The sequence below is a fragment of the Marmota marmota genome, unplaced genomic scaffold, assembly GCF_001458135.2.
Source record: "Marmota marmota marmota unplaced genomic scaffold, marMar, whole genome shotgun sequence".
Classification (NCBI taxonomy): Eukaryota; Metazoa; Chordata; class Mammalia; order Rodentia; family Sciuridae; genus Marmota; species Marmota marmota.
In genome coordinates, this window is record NW_026000142.1 from 14,939,384 (window position 1) to 14,963,649 (window position 24,266).

The window sequence follows — 24,266 nt, forward strand, 5'->3', positions numbered from 1 at the left end:
CAAAAAATATATATTGTAAAATATTGTGTAAATATAGAATCATTTTTATTTTATATGAATGAATTATAATCAGCATCTTGTTTGCTATAGTTTGCAAATAGAAAGAAACTAGGTTCTTACAATAATACATTCGTCTAAGAGTTTTAAGCCAGTTTCATTTTGATTTTCTTTTACAATGATAGCTCTGTAAGAGAAACATAAGAAACCTGAACTGTGTCTAGAAGAACTTTGTTGAGAATGCCATGAAGATAAAGTCCACAGTGGCTCTTAAATCCCTGCTACATAAACATTGAGCGGATTAAAATAGTGATGTCCATTTAGCCTGAAGAATAGAATATTCAACCATCAAAATAGAAACTTTGAAGTGTTTGAATGGACACCATTTTGGAGTGTTCTCACTGGATGCATTGTAAAGGACAGAGCTAAAGACAACTTGGTAGTGGTTGGGGGACACCAATGTCTCTTCAACAAAGTGGTGGATTTTCTAATAATTTCAATGCTTCAACTATAGAATTAGTTGTTATTCTTCTTGTTATTCACTTATTTGGGATAAGCACTGTATATTTCTCCAAAAGATTTCTTTCCTTAATAGAGAGGTAGTAATGGTTCCTGTCTTGAAGGGCACCCATTTCGGTCAAGGTCAGAAGTAAAATGACCTTCTGAGAGCCTACAGACCAACCACTCAGTGACTCAGTAAAGCCACTTGCCATCACCTAGTGTCACTGTCTACAGTTTAAGACAGCAGTCACTTGCTGTCCAGTAGCGTCAAAGGAGTATGTATCTTACCACATCTTAGAACTCTAGCAGGTTACTGGGTAATACAGGAAACAGTATATTAGATCACCCCCAGGACCTACTATGGCAATATATCATAATTCCTTTTAGTGTGAAAGCAATTTAGGCATAGAGTTTAAACTGTACTGCAATGAAGAAAGAAAAACTAGCTTTCCCCCTTTTTTCCATTTCCTTTCTCCCAGTGTAAGATGATGTCATGGTTAGGAATCCATTCCCCAAGATGAATGTGACAAACACCAGATGTAGATATGACTGAAGATTATAGCTGACTGTACTAAGTCCCTGTCAACTCACACTCCTGCTCCCACTAAGGAGGCTGAGGCTGGAAGAGGAGAATTTGATTTCAGGAAGTTATACAGATATGAGGCATGCAGATGTCTTTGATAGTAGGCCAGGATTTGTCTATGGCTTGTTTTGTTTTGTTTGTTAATCAATATTTTTTTCTTCACTGTGGCAGCAATAGTGTGGGACTGCTTGGCTATTTGTAAAACTTCCCCTAAGTTGCTGCATTAGAGGCAAGGATTAATTACTAGATTCATTTTAATCATTGATTTTTTTTTCCTCTTTGTTTCAAATACTTAAATTTAGGGAAACACAGAAAAGCCATATCACAATTAATAGCATTAAGAAGTAAAAATCTGTCCTATTGCAAAAACTCAAAACTTTACAACCTAATTATTCTTTGCTTAACCCTTATTGTATAAGGTAGGATGATCATAATTCACAAAAAAATTTTCAATTTTATTCACCAGTAATTATTCAACCAAAAGTCATAAAACCCCTCATCAAGAGCAAGAGTATGGTAGAATTTATTTAAGGATAAAATAGATAGCTAAGTTGGATAATGTTCAGATAAGTGTTTTTTTGAATGATCTCTAGTAGGTAATTTGCATGAACACTAAAATACTAAAAAACAACAACAACAAAAATTGTCTAAGAAATTATTTCCTCTCCAGTAAGGTATTGTTTACCACCCCTAATACTATATTTGCATCTAAAAACAGAAGATTAACTGTAAAACAAATTTAGTTAGCATGTGGTTTTGCCTGCTTTTTTTTTTCTTTTATAGAACTTATATGAGAAGGAAAACAAAGAAAAATGGTAGATGCCTCTCCCCATATAATACTTCTCACACGAGTCCTTTAAAATAGTGTCTTATTTTGTTTTAATTCTGGAGTAACTGCATATTATTTTGCTCCACCTGACAAGCCAAATGATGATCCTTTTATTTATTTGACCTTTGCAGATATGTAATTTAGAATATGCAAGGTATTGTGGAAGAATTCCCATGAAGGTAGTAATTTCTGCAATTGAAGTTGATGTCATTTTTAAATCTCCTCTTCAAGCAAAAATCATCAAAGCTAATAAGTATACAGCAAAATATCAGGGTGTAGTAAAGACAGTTTAATGAGGCTATATCAACTCAGTGTATACAGTGGAGCAGTGTGGAATATTAGAAAGATATTCCACACTGAAGAGTTAGGAGACCTGGGTTTTGATGATGAGTAGGTTTTAAAATGTCTTTCACTTCTGTTTTTCTATCAGTAACATTTGGAGGTTGAAGTAGATTACCAGTAAATTTCCTTTCCATTCTAAGGTGGTATTTACATGACTGCAACTTGCTAAACCCAAGCAATTAATAGGTACATGTGTATAATACTGCATATAAGCACACATTTTTTATGCAGCATTCACATAATGAAAAACAAGAGCTCAGGCATGAAAAAATCTGGAGGAAAGTCATTGATAATGATCAGATTACAATAGTTTTAAAGACGTGTGTTTCTTGTTTTGGAAACAAACTTCTAATATTTTCTGGCATAGTATCAAAACCTGTTCCCTCTGAGAAATGTTACTAAGACACTGTGTTCTTTTGAGGTTTTAAAAGTTTGTATGGAGCTGCACAGAAGAAAGTCTGTTTGAACACGATATCCTGACATGGTGAATCAAAAATGTCAAGCTGTTTTACATTTCAGACTTTCACAGTAATAAAATTGTCCTTTTATCTATTAAATATAACATTTTTACACAGGAGAGTCCTGATGATATGAAGATCTTTAGAAATATGAACTTTAATGATATCACTGAATACTCAGCTTGTTATTCATGTTTGCTGTGCTCTCTTTGGGCATCTTACTTATGAGTATTTCATTGTTTCTGAGACTTTTATTCCTATTTCATTCATTTGTGTCAGAGTGTGGTGCATGGAAAAATCCAAAACATAATTAAAATACGAAAACATTCATAATTCAGACATAATGTTTGGATTTTGTTCCTATTAGGTACCTTTTTCTACTACCAGGTATGACGAGTACAGAGACTTTTCTGGGCTATGTAGTCCGTCTCCTCCTGAATTATTTTGAGAGAGAAAAATTTTAAGGGTTTGTTTTATCTAAATGTTGATCACTCTTGATTTCATTCTTGCCATTGGCTTTCTAATGCAAAGGATAATGGTATTTTGAAGTTCCTTGTATTGCCTTTTTGGTTTTTGTAATAAGACTTGAGTTTTACACTGAGATGAGGAACCATTACAGGATTTAAAGCAGACTTGATCTGACTTACATTATATAGGGAATACCCTGTATACTGTTTGTATGTAGAAGGAAGAAAATGAGTTAAGGGGTGATTATAGTAATTCAGAAGAGTAATAGTGATGACTTGGTATCAGAGCGATAGTAAGGAAATTTTGATAAATAGTTGAATTCTGCATATACATTAAGATATTATAACAGCATTTCCAATTAATTGGATATGAATGAGAGAGAGGGAAGAATCTGGTTTTTGTCTCAATGGCTGAAAGAATGGAGTTGCCATTCACTTACATTAGGAAGGATCTGAGTGGACTTAGTGTGTAGGGGGAAAGGGGAATGAGAAGTTTGTTTTTAGGAGTGTTGATTTCAAAATTTTACATCTCAATGGATTTGTCACATAGACAGTTGGATTTATGAGTTTAAAGTTCAGGAAACAAACATGGATAAGAAATAAAACTTTGGGTGATATGGGCAGAGTGCTGTTATTAAAAACACATCTGAGGAGTGGATGTGGCAGAGAAAAGGCAATGGTGTAAGCTACAGGGCACTCCAGCATTAACTAGTTTAGAAGAGGAGCAGAAATCAACAAAGGGAACAGAGATGGAACAAAAACATGGTTAGACATGAAACAAGTGTGTTGTCCTGGAAGCCAAGGGAAGAAAGTTGATCAAGGACAATATATCTGATGTCTAAAAGTGAAGTATGATAAGAATTGAAAAGTCAGCACTGGATTTAGCAGTTTGGATGTAAGTCATGATCTTGACAAGAACCGTGTCAGTGTAATGATCAGAAGAAAATAATGACTGGAAAGGAATAAAAATGAGAGGAATGGAATTGTTACGGAATATAGCCAAACAACTCAAAGATATTTTGCTATTTTAATGGAGGAAGATAAGCAGTCACGGTAAAATGAGGTGTAAATAAATATTATTTTTAAAGTGGGAAAAATAAATTTTATTTGTTTATGCTTGTCATCTCGACTACATTAATGGGAAAATAATGATGCAGATAAAGCTGTAATTCAAGTGTATGGGTTTTGAATAGATAATGGGAATTTGTGTTAATTTGGAGGTAAACGTTTTAGAGAGGAGTAAATATTATTTCCAAAAACTTGATAGAGAGTAGAGTATATGGGTTCAATTGTGGGTGGTTATATATGGCTGTGAGAGTTTCTGGAGATTCTATTTGGTTGTTTCAATTTTTTTTTTTTTTTTTTAGTGGAGAAAGAAATCAAATTGTTGTCTGGGAGTGAGTTCTAGGGTTAGACATGTAAGAAGAAGAAGAATGTATGAAATAGTTCTCCAGGATTGTGGTACATGGGTTAGGGAAATATGGCATATTATGGGCAATTTTTAGAGTTCTGTGACAGCTTGTCAAATTGAGTTCAAAGTGAGATCACTCAGAGTTGTATTTTTCCATATGTGACTTTAGTTGTACAAGAACAGTTGTTGAAAGGCAGAAAGCTACATTTAAGCAGGGCTGCAATTTTTTCTAGTAAAGGGGTAGGGGTTGAGGAACATTGAGAAGTATGTAAACTCAATTGTTAAAGGTACTGATGGGATCAAATGGTTGTCATGGTTCATACCCTAGAGCAAATGTGGTGCAGAGACAGGAGATGATGATAAGAGACTTGGATGCATGAAACAGAGATTATGGAAATAGGAGCATTGCTGATAATTAATAGATCTAGACTTGACCTGAAGTTGATTAGCTCAGGTACGGTAAAGGACAAGATGTTTAGAGGGAAGAAGGTCAAGGAATTAAGAGGCCAGGTTTTAGGAAGGATTATACATGTGTATGTTGATGTCAGTGATTAAATCAGTAGTCATGTGGAAGAGTGGCAGTTTAGCCAGGGGCTAAAATAATTGAGAGATGAGGAGGAGTTAATTGAAAGGTCATTAAATGACTGCAGAAATGAAGGTAATGAGCAATATAATTTGGTGACAGGAGATTGAAAGCTAGGGTTTACAGGGAGGAGGGAAGGAGAATGGTTTAGAAATAATCAGAACAGTGGAAATGGCCATCTGTCAATGTGACCTCTTGGATGAAAGGTCATCTGTGATTTTTAGAACTTTATTATGTCTTCCACCATGTACGAACTCATCATATAATGATAATTGTTTGATTCATGTGTTCTCATTTAGAATAGGGAAGTCCCTCAAACACAAGGTGTTATGAAAAAGTATAGGCATGAAAAGTTTTGGAGAGAATTGTGTGTTAGAAATAGTATGAAAGAGTCAGGAAGATAGAGATTCTTTCTGTAGCTCTGCAGCTTATGAATTGAGTTCTTCATTAATGTGTTTCATCTCTGAAATGGGGATGAAAATAACTACCTCACAGATTGTGGGGATAAGTTTAATGATGTATGTGAAGCACTTTACTCATAATAAGCATGCAATTAATATAGGTTTGTGCCTTCAAAGTGGAGATTCAAATATTGAATGCATTTATAGGGTGCTTCAACAAAGATAGACTTCTGAGGTACATAATTTCTATTTTTATCACCACTGATAAATGATTCATGAACTCATTCATACACCAACTGTGTGTTATTTCAGTGACTAGAGATTCTGTTTGTGTACTCCAGAGATTTTATTTTTCAATTTTTGGTTATATATTACTCATTAAAATGCTTATAGGGAGAAAAAAATATGTATAGTATTACTCTCTTCTACAGTAAGTATGAAAGTTCATTTTGATTTTCACTTTTTAAAAACTGTGTGGATAAATAATTAGCATTATCATTGAATAGCACATAAAATACATGAAGTAATTAAATATTTAGATTATTTCATAAATAATTGAATATATATAGCTAAGTGATAGTAATATGACATGTTTAAGGAGAATATAGATTTTTTTAAATTACACTCATGTTGAATGAATTTTTTTCCATCTGTGGAGATTAAACCCTGAGGTAATTTGCCACTAAGCTAAATCCCAAAACATTTTTATTTTTCATTTTGAGACAGGGTCTTGTTAAGTTGCTGAGGCTGGCCTTGGACTTTTGATCCTTACGTCTCAGCCTCCCATATCAGTGGGATTACAGGTATACACCACTGCATCTGGCTTATAGTTGCTTATATAGAGAATTAGAAAAGAAAATGTTTAAATATTTTTTAAGTCTTATATGATGAATGAGGGTAATAAAACATGATCCAAGAAAAACAAAAAAATACCATATGAAGTGATATATTGGGCCAGAGGTAGTAGCTCCAGTCCTTATAGTCATTGAGTCACCTAGTAACACTGTGGTCTCCTAGAATCTGTTAATCTTGTGGAATCTTATGAATGTGGCCAGTAGAAAAATATAAAGGAGGAGAGTGCATGAAAGATTTTAAAAGGTTGTGGGAACAGGTCCCAAAGCATTGAATAACATGTTTGCCCACATGCCACTGGCTAGATCTAGCCATGTGGCCCACCTAGATGCAGAGAGGCTGGGAAATGCAGTCGGAAGCATGTGCCAAGGAGAATGCTTGCTATGGATGAGGCAGCCAGTCTATTCCAGAGTGGATGTGTTACCAGATGTTACATTAAAAGTTAGGTACAGACTCTGTGGTACTATAGAAATGTTGACAATAGACAGATCATTTAAAAAAATGTCAATAAAGGATAGATTATTTTACATAACCAGGTACCACTTTATCTGGTGAACCACCAGGGTAGTCCTTGAAAGACACATGAAATGTGGTTTATCTCAAAAGATTTGTGTCCATATTTCAGGGTGCAAATAACAGTAAGAGTTTGAGCCTATAGTATCTTCCAACAGTGAAATCAATTTGAAGGGGAAATAATCTTTAAATAGTGAGGCAAAGGAAACCCTTCTATACAACTATGAAAGAAGAGTTGGATGGCAGTAAGGTCTATATTGGACTCCAAAATGAGAAGTTGTGTGGTTATTTGGAGCCTATATTTTTAGTCATGTTATTTTAAGCCATAAGTAAAATAGTGTTGATGATATATTTACTTAAATGGTGTATAGCAAAGGCATACATAATACTGAGTTCTACAGTTTGAAATTTTAATTTTGTATTAATCTCAATGGAGTACTGTTTTCACGTGGTATTCTTGGTTGCTTCTTTTTATAGAAAGCCATGCATAAGATTATGCATGTGCACAAGCAAATGAGCATTTATGCCGTTTATGTCTGCCATGCAAGTGCTTAGCATCTCAACCATCATTCTAGACATAGCAGATAGATCCATAAGGACTTTAGAGCTGGAAAGAACTTTGAGGTAATGTAGTCTGAATCAAATGATTTTTCCAAGGAATCACATTTAATCCTAAGTCTATATCTATACACGTTTCTCATAAATTCCAAGGTTCAAGATTATTAAGGAGGAAATCATATTTCCAGTTGTCTTAATTATATCAACTAAAGTGTGCATATCACACACAGAAAAGGGTCTTCACTAGATTGACTGTCGTATTACTTTGAAAAACAGCTTATTTTAGCCACGTTTTTTTTTTTTTTTAAAGTAACTAATATGACACACAAGTGGATATACATTAGAAAACAAATTATGGAGAACAGACTATACCGCCTACTCAGAGCTGAACCAGACAAGATGAAGTGTAGAAGAACAGATACTGCAGTAATGAGAGCACAGCTGCTTAGAATCCTACTGAAATGTAGGAGACATTATTCATGGAACAAAGAAAGAAAACTAAAGAGAACAGCACTAAAGCAGCACCTTCATATTTAGCCTCATATTGCATATTTACATATTTTAATCATATCTCACTTCCTTCCAAAATAGACTTGAGGCCACTTGTAACAAGATGATGTTACAATAGCACAGATGCAAGGATAAGACAGGAAGGGGTAGTGGTGAAATCACACCAGATTACTCATACTAGATTACTGACACTGAGGGTAAACTTTTATTTAGGACAGACTTATTACATTTGGTTTGTTGGTATTCAACTCAAAAAAGAAATATAATTGTACCTCTTTTTTGGTAAAAAAGAAGGAATGCATGAGGTTCATATTTTTATTTCTTCATAGTTCTGATCTCTGAGTGGGATTTATTTTTCAGTTCTTCAATAAGACAGTTTTACAAGACATGACTTCAACATTATCCCATAAATAAATACTGAACTTCTATTTCTTGCCTGCTTCTCTGCTGAGTTCTTGGGATGCATAGATGAATAAGAAGCATCCTTAACCTTAAGGAGCTCACAGCTAGTATAAACCTAATTGGGCAATAAAGGGAAAGCATAAGTTACTTGCAAGACAAAACAACAGCATGGAGGAAAGAGTGGTTAACAGGGTCAGAGACAGAGCCTCATAGAGGAAGAAATGTATTGGTTTTGAAGTACCAGTAGATTGAGGATTAAAAGAGAAATGAGCAAAACTGTCTCTTAAAACTAAAACAAAATAAAAGCACACACATGGTTTTATTCAGCTATTTGTGAAATAATTTCTTTTGAAAACCACAAAACAATATAGTTTAGGTGCTTAATATTTAGGAGAACTTGCTTAATAAAAATAACTGAAAATTGAGAAATTAGTTGATAATTGGTCTCTTTGGGCCTATAATGTTCACCAGGTAGTGTGCTTATCCATCATAGGAGTAGTACGATTGAGACTTCTGTTAAAACAACAACAACAAAAAAAATCTGGATTTTTGAAAAACAGTGGTTAAAAAAATTGCCACCTTTACCATGTTATTTGTGTAGCTTACTATTGTTCAATATATTCACATTTATGAAACCAATCTCCAGTTTCTTTTCACTTGCAAAATTGAAACTCTATACCCTATTTCCCTTCCTCCAATCCCTGGGAACCATAATTTTGCTTTTTGTTTCTATGGATATGACTGCTCATTCAAGTGAACCAGTTTATTTCATAGTATAGTGTCCTCAATTTGTAGCGTGGATTTCTATCCATTTTAAGGCTGAATAATATTACACCTACATTTGTACACACACACACATTCACATACACATTCACACACACACACACACGCACACACACAGTTTTGTTTATCCATTCGTGAATGAATGTATACACTGGGTTGCTTCTGCCTTTTGGTTTTGATGAATAATGTTGCCATGAACATGGATGTACAAATATCTCTTCAATTTTCAGTTCTTGTGAATATATGCCTAGAAGTAGAATTGCTGCATCATATAGTAATTCTGTTTTCATTCTTTTTTGAGGAAACTTTACAGTTTTCTACAGTGATCACACCATTTTACATTTCTGCCAACAGTTTATAAGGGTTCCAATTTTTCTATACCTTCACCCACACTTACTTTGTTTTTCTGGCATTAGTCATGATGAGGAGTGTGATGTGAGATCTTCTTGGAGCTCTGATTTGTATTTTCTTAATAATTACTGATGTTGAGCATCTTTTCATATGCCTTGTTGGCCATTTGTAGATTTTCTTTTGAGAAATATCTAGTAAAATACTATTCAAAGTCCATTTATTAATGGGATTATTTGGGGTTCGTTTATACCTTTCTTTTCTTTTCCCTTCCCTCTTCCTCCCCCCATTTCTTTCTTTCTTCCTTACTCCTTTCTTTGCAGGAGTTCTTTATAGATCCTGGATTTTAACCCCTTACCAGATATATGATTTGCAAATATTTTCTTCTATCCTATAGGTTGGTCTTTCACTTTGTTGCATATGTCTTTCAAAATTTTTGCCTTGAATCAGTTCAAAGAAAATCCACTAGTTGAGATTCAGGAAAGAAAATGAGCATGTGAGTTACTAATTATTTATACTCATTCTATTTTTAAATGTTGGTTATTAATGCTCATCTTGACAAGGATGAGGTTAAGATCTTTTAATCCATAAGTGCAGATCAGACTATGGTTGCCTGTGCCTTATTTAAACTGTAAAATTTTTACTTTTCCAGAAATGAGGAAGTGTATATTTATGTGGAAATTAAGTAGTTTCTTCAAAAATTTCCCTCATTTATTCTGTCTTATTTCTCTCTACCTCTTCTTCCCCTGCCCTCTTGCCTGATATGTATTTCTCCCCTAAACCCCTCTATGCTGCTCTTACTTTGCTGCTGCCCTGACCTTCCTATTAAGCAATCTAGCGCACTGTGTTGAAAATTGTGATTTAAGCTCCCTTTAGATGTTCTATTGACCAATGTGAAAAAAAAATTACTAATAACAGCTGTCATTTTCACAGCACGTACTAAGTGGTGTTTGGTCCTGTACTCCAGTGAGGAGGAGGGTATGGAGGTTGCTTCCCACTGGCCCTTTCCCTCCCAGGGGTTACAGTCTAATGGGGGCGGTGTGAGGCAATTGACTTGGGTGAGATTCATTTGCTGCTTTTTTTGGATTGAATTTGCAGTATGAGCAACATTTACCTTAATAGCAAAGCCAAATCTCCATACCATTTCAAATAAGTTGCTTCTAAGAAGATAAACATTTTTTAAAAAATGATAATTTGCTTTCATGATCTGCATGAGTTGGTGCTTTGATGATTTTCTTTTTCTTTTTCTTTTTTGTCTTCCAGTAAATAGTTATTATACCCATAATCAGGATGTTCAGCCCTTGAGTACTTAAGTATGCAGAGCAGTTTTCAGGCTGGTTTTGTGCAGTTCTGATGACAGATAGCCGTTATTCTGCATCTGGGCACTCTGCTATGTATATATGATACCTCAGTAGCAGCTGTGTTACAGAACTGAGAAACCTCAAGAAGGAAGTTCTCCTGTTTGACATTAAAGATAGTTTTTCTAGATGAAGGTTTTCTGAATTTGCTCAGGCATTTGTAACAAAGAAGAATAGATTGAGTTGCTTGTAAATAGTAGAAATTTATTTCTCACATTTCTGGAGGCTGGAAATTAGAAATCAGGGTGACAGAATGATCAGACTCTGGCAAAGGTTGCACACTGTTGATACTGTATCCTCGTATGATGGAATGAAAGCATTCTTGGGTGTACACCACTGTAAGGGCACCATTAGTGAGGACTACACGTATGCGATTTCATATCTTCCCGAAGGCTGCAATACCTAATATTATCTCATTGGGCAGTTAGGATTTTAACATTGGTGAAAAGATACAAACATTCAGTCAGATGCATAAATAATCCAGAGAATTGCTAGGCACATGAAAATGTTCTCTTTGACTTTGAATATGGTGGAAATTTTTCTTAGATACCACACTAACCACATTAAAGAGAATAACATTATCAATATAGAAGAGTCTGGTCAGTATTCCTCTCGAAGTGAGCTAGTATAGGTATGGCTGTTGGAATGCTGACTTCTATTGAAGTTTTTCATTGCTAGAACTTTAAGAAGGAATTCCTGATTATATTATTAAAGACTTTCACAATTTCTGTTGTTCAAATGATATAAAAGATTGAAGATTCTGTCAATTTAGAGGCAGAGTGGTTGCATGTGCCTTAACAAAGTTAATGTATATTTTAACCAAATTTCTCTTCTGAGATTGGAGGAGCACTAGCTACTGTATATGCAAGGGATCTGAGAAATAACTCCTCAGATTTGAAGAGATTATAGCAGGCTGCCAACTCCATCCTCCATGAAACATGATTGAAACATATCATACAACTTCATTGTGAGCAAATGCATTCTCCTAAATCTGTCATTCTCTCTAAAAATTATATCTGTGAACAAAGAAAGAAAGGAGTCACTCCTTGGTCCCATTGTGCTGTACCTTAAGATAGGCTTCTGTAGCTTATTGAAGATAGGCTATGGATGCTTCATATATTTGTTTTTTTAAACATAATATTGCATATTTCTAAGTTCATATGTGTTTGTTTTACTGATACTTTTTAATTCCCGTGGTTTATTAAAATGTCCCCTGGCAGGTGTCACACCTTACTCATCAGCGTACCTCTGGCAGCAGAGCAGAATTTGAACATAAATAGCTCAACTAGAGAGGCCAGAGGAATATACCAAATGATAAGTATTTTTGAGTATGTGAACAAAGGTGTTCACCTACTGCGGTATAGGCTTCCAAGAGTAATTTCAGTTGACCTATTGTGAAACAGGCCCTATTATACTCTATTAACATCTCACTATGCCTACATTTATTGGACACCTGTGCTACTGGCTATAGCCTCTTTCTTGACCCTATGAAGAGATTAACTTTTGTTATTCTACATTTACCTAAGGACAGTTTTCTGATGCCTTTCAGGTAGCTAATTAGATGGACATCTAAAATACTGAGAGGAACATAGACCAACACCACCACATTACAACACACACACACACAATGTTTTTCAAGGGAATGTGTGTTTGAACAGTGTCTTTCAGGAATTAATGCACTTGTTTTTGTTGTTTAGCCCAGTGTAGTAAATGATGAGTAAAATGTTCTCCAATAATATTCTTGGAGATTTTCTTTGCAGACCACATTGTATTTTTGTTTTTTGCCCAGGGTAAGTAGTCTTTGTGCTGATTACTAACATTTACCTTGCTGCTGAACTATTTGCAGGGTACCTTACTATCAGCAAAAAGGAACTGGTGAACATGTATGTTATTGAAGATACAATGCAACCATGCAAGTTAATTCATTCCAGATATTCTTTGAGCATCTATTATAGACAAAACCTTTATACTCATTGAACAATATATAGAAGGACTCTGGCCCACTTAAGCTTAAACTTCATTAGTTCTCATTTATGTCATAGTTTTACTGTCTCTTACTTACTTCACTCTCTAGTTCATTATAGACATCATAAGATCAATGAAATATTAATGATACTTTCTACTTATTCTATCTAGTGCCTTTTCAGTTCCTTTAAAAATGCACGAACAGTAACAATTAATTATATTTTATATGTATACCTATTTTATAGTAATTATATTTTGCTTTATTTAAAGGATGAGAACTTTGATAACTTTTCATAACATAAATAACATTTTATAAGCATATATAATATTATTTTATGATGTAACCTTATCAGTTTTTATAAAAGTGACTATATCATTAAAGTTGTCTTCTGCTATCTGTTATGTTAGATATTGTAAGTATTCCCCTTCAAGAAAGTAGGCATCATTTCCATTGAATGAGTACAGTTCATTTTCTCAACCAGTTTATTTTATTAAATTGTAGAATCCGAAGCTAATACAATATTAAGGTTGCAAGTATTAACCGTCATTACTCAAGAATGTGAAAAGTTAGGGTTTTCATAACAGCATTAATTTCCCTACATTTCTTATGCCTTATAATAAAATGTACATTTAGAACACTAACCAGCAATCCAGGAATTATATATAATCAGTGTTGGACAAGTTAATGTTACTAAGAGGATCTTAACTTTCATATTCTCTGATTTGTTTTTAAATTTGCAGCTTTAACAGTGCACTAATGGAAAGATTTTGCATTTAATTTTCTGATTTTTATGAAGCACACAAGAACAGATAATAAAGATGGAAAAGTTGATAATGATTATTTCAGTATGATGACTATTTCAGTAGCAAATTTAGAGGAAACCTTGTGCATTTTTAATCAGTGTGTTTGATTTCAGAATGTTTATGCTTACAGCACATTCATGTTATTTCTGTCTGAGCCCCATAATCAATTTCAACCTCAGGACAAATTCCTGTTCTCTATCATGATAGCCTGTAACTAAACACCTGTTAACATCTACTCCACGTAAAATCAGTTGCCAAGTCCTACACTGTGGTTTTAGTCATGCTACTGTTTTGACAAATACTGATGTAAATATATATATATATAGGAACACTAGATGTATTTACACATGAAGTTACTTATAAACTACAGAACCAAAACGAGTCCAAACAAAAATCTATCTTAAACTGGCATATATCTATCGAATATTTGTTGTAAAAAATTAAAGTATAGTCATTGGAATATAAATGCCTTTTTATTATTTACAGAGAGAAATGACTTTAATTATATGGTATAAGGATATTGTAGATGATTACCCATATTAAATATGCAAATTATTTCATTAGAGAAGCCACCAGGTTTTTTGTTATTCGTGTTTTTGTTTTTGTTTTGTACCAGGGATTGAACTAGGGGTGCTTTACCTTTTTAAGTATTTTTGTTTTGAGATAGGGTCTCACTAAGTTGCTGAGGGACTAGCTAAATTGCTGAGGCTGGCCTTGAATTTCCTGTCCTCCTATCTCAGCCTCCTAGGTTGCTGGGATTACAGGTATGAATCATGTACTTGGACAGTTAGAGTTTTTATATGCACTATTATATGTTATATAAGCTTTATTTATATTGATTATAATAGATTACAATGATAATTTATGTTGCATAATATACAAAGTTATATCAATTTATATGCATCTCTTAAAAATTTACTCATTAGCTTAAATTCACTTATACCCAGAATCCAAGTGTTATGCACTCACACAAAAGAAATGCATCCACATTTATGATCACGGCCTTTCAGTCCCCAAGAGTGTTGACAACAAACACAAGGTACACAGTGAAGAGGCCTGCAGTAAAATTGGCACAGAGACTTAATAGTCAGTGGTCAAGTATTTGGGTTTAGTGTTCTGGACTGCATATAATTTTTCAAAGTTTGTTTAAATGTAGACCTGATAGGCAGTTTCCTTCATTGTGCTCTTTGACATGTTCCAAAAATTTCCATGCTGAAAATATATCTTCTCTAGTCTGACATGGGTCCTGCCAATTCCTGGCACTATATTCTTGTTCATTTTCTGTACCAGTGGTTATGTGGATCACAACCACAATCTGAAGAAAGCAATCCACATTCCCCTCCCATAAAAATATGCACATGACATTTACTAAAATTCACATATAATTTAATGAGTTGAGTTTTATAGTCCATCCCTTCCCTTCTGAAAGCCAAGTCATAGTCAGGTTGTCTTCTGCTCTTATGGGTCTTTAGAAGAAGTACTTTAAAGGCCTATTTAGGATTTTGCCAACCTGGAGACAACATGTTAGTAGATTAACCCTCTTAAATGCGATTTTGTTAATATGTGTTAACCTGTTACCACATATTTTGGTCTGATAATTAGATGGGATCTTTAGGAAATGAGAGATACATAACTGAAAAAGTTAAAGCAGTAATAAAACTAAGCAAAGTCTACATTTGTAGATAATTCAAAGAAAATTTTGCATTTATTAGCTGGTAATTATTAAATATCAACTATATTTCAGGTGCGTATTTATGCCTAGGGCAGTAAAATAATACAGTTGCTTCTGCAGATTCAACCTATCTGAGATGGGAAATGTTCAAAACCAGCATCACATTATGATGATCCCTAGGGTGATTATTTGTGCACTTGTCACCTGCGGACCATTCTTCTTGTCATCACTCACTAATAAATATAGTGTCACAACTATTGACATAGCATTTACATTGTATTAGGTATTACAAGTAATCTGGAAATGATTTAAAGCATAGCAGAGAATGTGCAATGGCTGCGTGCAAATACTACTCTATATACAGGACTTGAGCATCTGCAGAATTTGATATCCTCAGTGGTCTTGGAACCAGTCTCCCAGGGATACAACAAAAGCTGTATTTTTTGCCTTCAAGAAGATCATAGTCTTGGAGTGAGAAAGACACATAACATCATGTTTTCAAGGAAATTGAGAGAATTTTAAAGAAAGAATTGACAAAATAATAATTGTTATCACTTATTAATAACTTACTAGCCATCGGGCTATGTATTAATGTGTGAATTCATCTTGAAAACACTCTGTGAATTCTCTAATTCTATCTTTGAGGTCATATGTGATAAATACCTTCATCATCATTTTTTTCAAAGGCAAACAGTACAATACAGGCTTGGGTTCTCTGCCAAGGTGATTCATTTGGGATGTGACAGAGGAAGGAATGCAGACCTCGAGAGTGTCATTCAGCCTCTGTCTCTCACATTGTATCCACCTCATCATCTAGATTTGCTTTCTCAAATGTTAACTGTAGTAGGGAATGAAGAATGAATAGGAGGAGAAAAAAAGGAAAGGAAAGAAAACTAGTTATAGAGTAGTGTGTGTGTGTGTGTGTGTGTGTGTGTGCTGAAAGCTTTTGACTTAATTGTGACAGTGTTAAAAATCATGCTAGATGTAGTTGTCCTTGTGGACTAGACATAATGGGTTGTGTAGAAAGAAAAATCAAGTGTCATCTTAGGCTTCTGACTTGAACTATATTAATAAAGGTTGTGTCTGAGATAAGAAATGAAAAAAAAGAACATCTTGGGGAAAAGGAGGAAATGTGTCCAACAGTTAAGACTTTTGAAATAGCAGTGCTTGTTGGATACCTAGACCATTGAACATATGGGTCTATAGCTCAAGAACGGGTTTTTGTCTAGTGCAGGAGAACTCAACTTATGGTCCACAGACCCTGAGGTCTTTGAGGTTCTTTTAGGGAATTCCCAGGTTATAATATTTAATTATAACATTTGAACACTTACTTGCTTTTTTCTTTGTTCTGATAGTTGCACTAATGCTGCAAGGCAATCAAGGTAAAGGTGCCTTGAACGATTGAAAGCAGCGACACCAAACTGTCATATTCATCCCCCTACATCGTCAAAGCTTAAAAATAAGAAACTTGTTTCATTTAAGAATGTAGAAGCAACAAAATTTATTGATTTGATTAAATCTCAACCTTTGAAATTTTTAGTATTTTAATATTCTGTGTGATGAAATAAAAAAATATACGCATAGAACATTTCTGCTTCAAATCAAAGTATTGTGGTTGTCTCAAGAATAAAACACTTATGCCCTTGCCTGAATAGCAAACAGAAGTAGCCATTTTTAATTGCAGTTTGCTTTTTCTTGAAATAACAACTGTCATGCCAAATATGCTATTCCAATGTAGGTATTTGGCAGATATTTTCCCCAAAATATATAAAATGAGTTTGTCACAATCATGCTATTTTATAGCTTCCAGATATGTAAAGACTTTTTAATGATTGGTATTAATATAGAAATTGTTTTTATGTAAGTATTATAAAATAAAAAGTGTCAAAATTTGAAAAATGAGCATAAATCAGGGAACCAGTATATTACAAATGTCCAATATAGGATGTCACAAATGTGCACATGAGTAAAAGATCCATTCAAAATGCTAGATAGAGGAATGGGTTTTAAAGTGAGATTATTTGAAAAGTTCATTAATATGGTCTCTGATTCTACCTTGTACCTTTTCTTTTAGAAATTGCCACTTACTGATGTTTGGTATATTGTCAATAGAGAATAAATATAGTTATCTGAGAATACTATCAGAATAAACAGCCTTTTCCCATTATATATATGTGAGACAGAATTTTCTTCTATATTTCAACAAAACAGCATATTTCAATAGAGTACAAAAGCAAACATGAGAACCTAGCTCTTTTCTATTAAACCTGACATTAAAATTACTTGCAAAAATGTAAAACAATACCACTCTTCCAACTAACGTTTTAGAAAATATAGTTAATGACAAAAGTTTTTATGTGAAAAAAATAGTAGGCATGTCATTGTTCTTTTTTAAATTAATTGATTAAGAAGTTCTAGATTTTAAAAAGTAGGCTGTAAAAAAGATTTGGAAATGACTGTAGCTTCAGTTATGAGGGAGAGATAAAGCTTAGCTACTTGCCATCCACTGAGGTTTATTTTAGATACTCTTGGGATCCTTTACATAAGAGATTCAGGTCATAAATGAGTGCACACAGATCATGTGACTAAGATACACACTCAATACACACAGATACCTTTTAAGGCTTTTTTTTTTTTTTGCTTCAGTACCTTTAATTAAAAATTCTTTAAGGAAAACTCAAACATTTTATGTATGAGATGCATTGTATCAACTATAATACTTCAACTTTGATATGTATCCAAAAATATGTTCAAGTGGGTAATATTAAAAAAGTATTTTGGAAGGAATAAAGATTTTATTATATCAATATCCTGGTAAACTTAATCATTCTTAAGCTATGTCAATTCAAACCAAGAAGTGATCTCCCCTCCCTAGCTCACTTTTTTATTTGCGCTAACGCGTACATCTTCTACTAGGAAATCCGTGTGGTAAACTGATTTTCAAAAATTTTTAGTATTGTTTACTATTTCTAAGAAACTTCACTTGATATAATTTCTAAATCTTCTATATAAATGACTTATAAATTATAATATCTCTGCCACCTTAGCAAATTTACATCATTAATTTATACCAAAATACATAAAGAACATTGAATATGGTTTTGTTTTTCTTAAATTATTATAGTAAGGAGCATTTAAAGTGTTGTTTTAGAAGCATGAGCTCCAAGGATATCAGATAACTCATTTAGATGAAGAAAAGTTATTAGAAAGGACAAGCCATTCACAATGGGAGTATGAATTCTGTGATTCCTATGTGTTAACCTTGAACAGAGGGAGGGCACCTGATTCTTTATGCCAACCCTGTATGACTAGCACTCTAATGGAAAACTACTGTGAGGTTCCATGCTCCCTAAGCAGAAGGAATGTCATCCCTGGTGATTGTGTAATTATAACATTCCTTACAAGTCATGAAATAGTATGTGCTCCCTGAGATATGCCTTTAACATCATGTAAACCATAATTACCCTGCTGAGAGTATAGCTACTTTAAGGATAAAAGCATGTATTAGTTTCTTTCTTTATACACATAAACCTAATGACATTGTAACGTGAGCACTAAATCACAGATGAATGTTTTGAATGACCACAGGTCTTAGGGTAGTATATGATGGCTATAGGTCAGAAACAAGATAGTCCCCAGATTAAAATCCTGTTTTCATGACCTAATTGAAAACCATTGATTGATGCAGAGCAGCCTGACTTGTTTTACCACCAGGGCATAATAACATGTGGAATGTGAAATTATGGAAAGCCAGGCTATTGGTTAAGTAGGAAAAATAAATGAATAAAAATGGGCAAGAAAATAAGCACAATTTCTGTTTCAGTCTCTTTCCTTCCTATCAATACTCATCCCTTGCCTTGTTTTCTTTTACAGTATGGACCAAAGTTCCAATATTTCACAGAGATTCTCATTAGCATTCTCATTTTGCCTCTATTCCCTTTCTTTTGGCTAACCCTCCACACTAATTTCAAACTCATTGTGAATCTAGTCATTTTAGTTTCATGTGATTTCCAGGCTAATTAGCATTGCTGAAAACAAAACAAAAATGAAAACTACATGGCTATGTGAATAGATACCATTAAATAAAAGTTAGGGTTCTAGCCAGGTATGGTGGCTCACATCTATCTTCTGTGACTCAGGAGGCTGAGGCAGGAGGATCCCAAGTTTGAGACCAAGCTCAGCAAATTAGCAAGGCTCTAAAGACTTAGCAAGACCCTGTTTCAAAATAAAACATAAAAAAGGGACTGGGGAAGTTTCTCAGTGGTTAAACAACCCTGGGTTCAATTTCTGTACCCAAACAGAACAAAACAAGTTCCAGACTGAACTGATTTCAATACGGTTTTGTAACCTTTTTTTCCCACAGAGTAAATGTTTTGTTTTCCTTTATAGTTCCCCAATTTTCTTTCAGACCTCTTGTAATACAGTTACCTATTTTTAGGTTTATGTTTTTGCTGATTTATTCTCTTTCTGCTTAAAATTACCAAAAATGCTAAAATTTTTAAGCAAATGTCACCAGAAATTAGAATTGGTACTCAATGGTCTCCATTACTTCTAATAGTACTAAAAGTTAAGTATCATCCAATTTTAAAAACTGATAAAACCTACAAAGTTCTTAATTGAAACAACCAGGGTTAAAACTAAGGATTTATGTATAAATCAAAATCAATTCCATTACAATGCACTCTTTCTGTTTTATAATGTATAAAGTGATTTCAGTCTCCTATGTAGACAGTAGTTTACATCTTTTTAAAGAACATTTTGTTCTTGAAGGATATGAAATTTGTTCACCTTCACTAAATTTGGGTGTGCACACAATCATCTAAAGTTATAGAAATTAAAGTATCCCTTGCATTTTGAGAGATTCTTTTAAAGATTAGATCATTTTTGTTTCCTGCTTTTCAGAGGATTATCAAATAAGGGAAAGAAAACAAGTGCTCAGTAAACACTGATAGTATATTATCTAGTTTGTCAGATTATCATAACAAAATAACAGGATGCATGGATTTGGATTTAGAAAACAAAAATTTATTTTTCACAGTTCTGTATGCTACACATCTAAGACCAGGGTACCAAGGATTTTGGTTTCTCTTGAGCCTGCTCCTTGACTTAAAGACCCCCACAGTGCACCCCTGGGTATCTTTTGTATTCTTATAAGGATGCAAGTTCTGTTTGATGAGGGCCTCACTCTTAGGACATCAATTGACCTTAATTATCTCTTTGAAGCCCCTTCCTTTAAACATAGTCACATTAGTGGTTAGAGCCTTAACGTATGTATTTTGGGGGAATACATGTGAGTCCACAACCAGCAGTAAATATTATCATTGTCTTCAGTAAGTTTTTTTAAATAAGTGTGATTAGAAATATGGGTGTTTAGTGTATGTGGACGTGATTATGGAATACATAATAGAGAAAATGAAATATAAACTAGAACTTGATGGACAGTTATGGATGGCTCAGGGAACAGAATATTATGATGAAAATTGAGTAAAAGTAATAAAGGTCCTTATATAGGAACTAGCAAGAAATGTATAATAAATGTGTAAAACAGACTAATAAGATGTATTAGTACAAATGGTAACAGTCTTAAAAAAATCCTCAAAGGTGACAAAAGAAGCTGCTTAGGGTTAAAAACATTCCTTTTCTTCCTTCTTTACCTATAGCAAAGACTAGTAAAAGCTAAAGGTTATGTTTTGAATATCTATACATAAATCTGAACTGAATTGATTCAAAGCTAAAATTGTCTACTGGTGATAGATAAGAAAAACAATTGCCATTTTCTCTTGCTCTGAATTTCAACTTTTCATTTGGGGACTTTAATGACTTCAATTTAAAGTTTCATTTTCCTGTATAATCTCTTCTTATCCTTTCTCTCAGTATGAATTCTGTATTTCTACCAGTTTGATATCACCAGTATCCATAATCTATAGACAACATACTTAAGTATATCCTTGGTTTTTGCTCATGAATTTATCTTACCTGAAATGCTTTCTCCAATTCCTATTCATTGATCCAAGTTTTGAAAAGGCTGCCTTAAGTTCAACTGCTGTAGAAGTCAGCCTTGCCTGAGGTTTTCAATTAGTGAAATTTCTAACTATGCACAGATTGTACTTTTTTGCAAAGCATTTGATAAAATGCCATCTTGCAGAGATCTTTAGATATTTCATGCAAGTATATTTTGTCTTCATAACTAGAGGCAAAGATTTCATTTGCTTCATCTTATACTGCTTAGCATTGCATTGTACATAATACAGACACACATAAAACTGCTGTTTATAATAGTAGAAGCTATGTTTTGGTATAGGTCAGATATCTAAGATATCTAAGAAGAGAGAAAAAGAGAGTCACAATTGATGCTCATGGATCTTTGGAGTTAATCTTTCTCATTATGTTTTGTGAGGGATTAGTAGTTGTGTTTTTTTGTTGTTTTATTTTGTTTTTGTTTTTTTGTTTTTTTACACATTTTATATCCTGGGCTATGTCAGTTTCCAATGTTCAATGCTTTCCATAATGGGAAGATTGGGCTCTTTCTGAAGCCCGCCTTATTGATGGAAACTTCCAGAAAGATTTTATATTCTGTGCATAAATATTTTCTTCAATTTCTTGCCAAGGAAGGTGTCTCTTATCTCTTCACAACAGCACAGATTCTGGACATTACAAGTAATTAAGATAATATGTGAGAGGAAGGAAATGGTTTTATATTTGCCTTCCTGGTGGCTCTTAACCTTTTCAACACGACATGGCTTGTACTACCATTAATATAGGCCACAAAAAAGGTGACATCTTCAAACATTTTAGATACTATGAGACCTCAGGATATTTCAAGATCTTATGTATCTTCACAATGTTTACCGTGCAATTTATAAAATCCCAAATTACATCTATTTTGTATAAAAGGTAAGATGAATTTTATTTCTTATTGTTTCTTTTTAATAAAGGGGATTTTTAACCATTAATTAAAAAGATAAATTTTTGAGAACTTCTCCTTTGATAATTAAAAATTCTTAATGTGGTAAGAAATCTCATCTTAAAGGTTTTTAAAGAGAATCTTAGTGTGGAAATTATGTAAGTAGTATATAGTTTTTATTTTTGGTGACAATACAGTGCATAATTTTGGTTTAGCTATGCAAAGACTGCTTATGATTGCAAGCACCAGCTCATATTCATAACAATGTAATACAGTATATTCTTACTGACCTTTAATATCTACCAAGGATCTAATAGGTTTTGCAGGGAAAGGGCAAAGAGGTACATGTCTTCATATGAAGGAATTGCAAAAGTTTATCCCTTGATTTTATAACTATTATAACCCCAAATTTCTGTGATCCCTGTTATTGATATGATTTGTCCAGGTCTATCTTTGATCTCCATCTGCATTTGCTCTATCTTCTTGCTTGTGCCATACTCTTAGCAATTTCCTCATACTTTAATCTTGGATCTTGAAACTTTGGGAAAATTATCAGATTTGAAAACTGCAGCACTTAACAGAATATATACCTAACATCTATTTAAAGATTATGTCTTTGTTTCATTATCATTTGGCTCCACTATATTCATTCTGAAAGTAGATCCGGGGTGGAAATAAATTTTTAATTAAGTATCATATTCAGATAATTTGGAATAGCAGGGATTTTTTAAACATTTGTCTGATATTGACTCCTTTTTCTGTATCCTTTCTTTATTAAGATGTGATTTGATCCTTACCTCTAATCCTTGATGCCATTATCACCTACTTTTCATTTTAACACATCAAAACTAAAATTTTAAGTGCAATACATCAATGACTGGAACACTCAAGAGAAATTCATGGCTTTCAAGAAATCGAAGTGCCTTTATATTTGTTTTATTTCATCAAAGACTTGAAATAATCAGATTTTTTTTTGTTTTTCTAATTTGTGTTTTATCTACGAGCCTATTATTTGTAAGCAACAGGTTAGATTATTTTAAAATACTTGTTCAGGCAATTTCATGTCTTTACTTAAGTTAAATTAAGTTCATCTCAGTTCCCACCTACTCTCTATAAACACATATATGGTAGGACTTTCAACACTTGTCATTTGTTATGTTTGGCAATAGAACCCATGCATGGTTCTAACAAGTGTAATGATTACACAATCCCCAAAGCACACCCTCTGTTTTGACTGTCAAAGCAGCCTGCATTCCTGTTAGCATGCACGTTTCTATGAATCCTAAGTGTTCCAGGTCTGGTCTTAATTTCAAAACTAAGCATTGCATAGTGGCTTTTCCTTAGTCCACTCTAACCTAAAATTTTTCCATTCCAGCTCTGGAGGGGGAAAAAAAAAAAAAGTCTGCTTTCCATTTCAGTATAAGCAGAGTTCAGTCCTAAGGAACAATATCTTGTTGCATTCTGGGAGTTGGAGCAATTTCTCTTGTGTTTTTTTTTTTTTTTTTCAGCCTAATGGGAAACAATTAGAAATAAAACATAACTTAATTTCTCTGTAGATCATCTGGCTACATTAAAGTTTCCATAAATCTGCTTCCTATGCTTAGAAAGACTATTTGTAAAAGCCATTAAGTTGAGGCTGGAATATAGGGATTTGAAACATTCAGGGCAGGTGAGAAGAATGCGCAGTGGTACCACATGGTGAGTGATTCCCAGGCTAAGAATGTTGCTGAAAAGGAGAAGGCCAGGAAGGGGGTTTGAAAAGCAGAAAGGCAAAAGCAGAAGTGCTTAAAAACACAGCTTTGACAATTTCACACACTGATTTGCTATAATCACCATTAATCCCTATTTGGCTCATTAATGTAATGAGAGAACCTGGTTGAAAGTAAGTTCCAAGAAAGTTCTAATTCTATTTAAAGATTATAGTGCAGCTGACTGTTTAATTACTTCAAGAAGTCTAAGCTATTCCTGAACTGTCAGAACTGAATACAAGGATTTACAGCTCTCTATGAATCTATTGCCTCTTTT

At 33.7% G+C, this 24,266-nt stretch overlaps 1 protein-coding gene and 1 long non-coding RNA gene across 6 annotated transcripts in view; both read left to right on the forward strand.

Annotated features, from left to right (window-relative positions):
- The window catches only part of Kcnd2 (potassium voltage-gated channel subfamily D member 2), a 445,925-nt gene that overhangs the window by 63,971 nt on the left and 357,688 nt on the right, over positions 1–24,266 (forward strand). The window lies entirely within an intron of this gene.
- Positions 1–24,266, forward strand: part of LOC125611375 — a 65,706-nt gene continuing 41,440 nt past the window's right edge. The window contains exon 1 of one of the 3 annotated variants that reach the window (XR_007341546.1): positions 1–24,266. This exon is cut by the window's right edge and continues 8,876 nt beyond it. This is a non-coding gene — a long non-coding RNA (uncharacterized LOC125611375). The other 2 variants (XR_007341545.1, XR_007341547.1) reach the window with 2 other exon arrangements.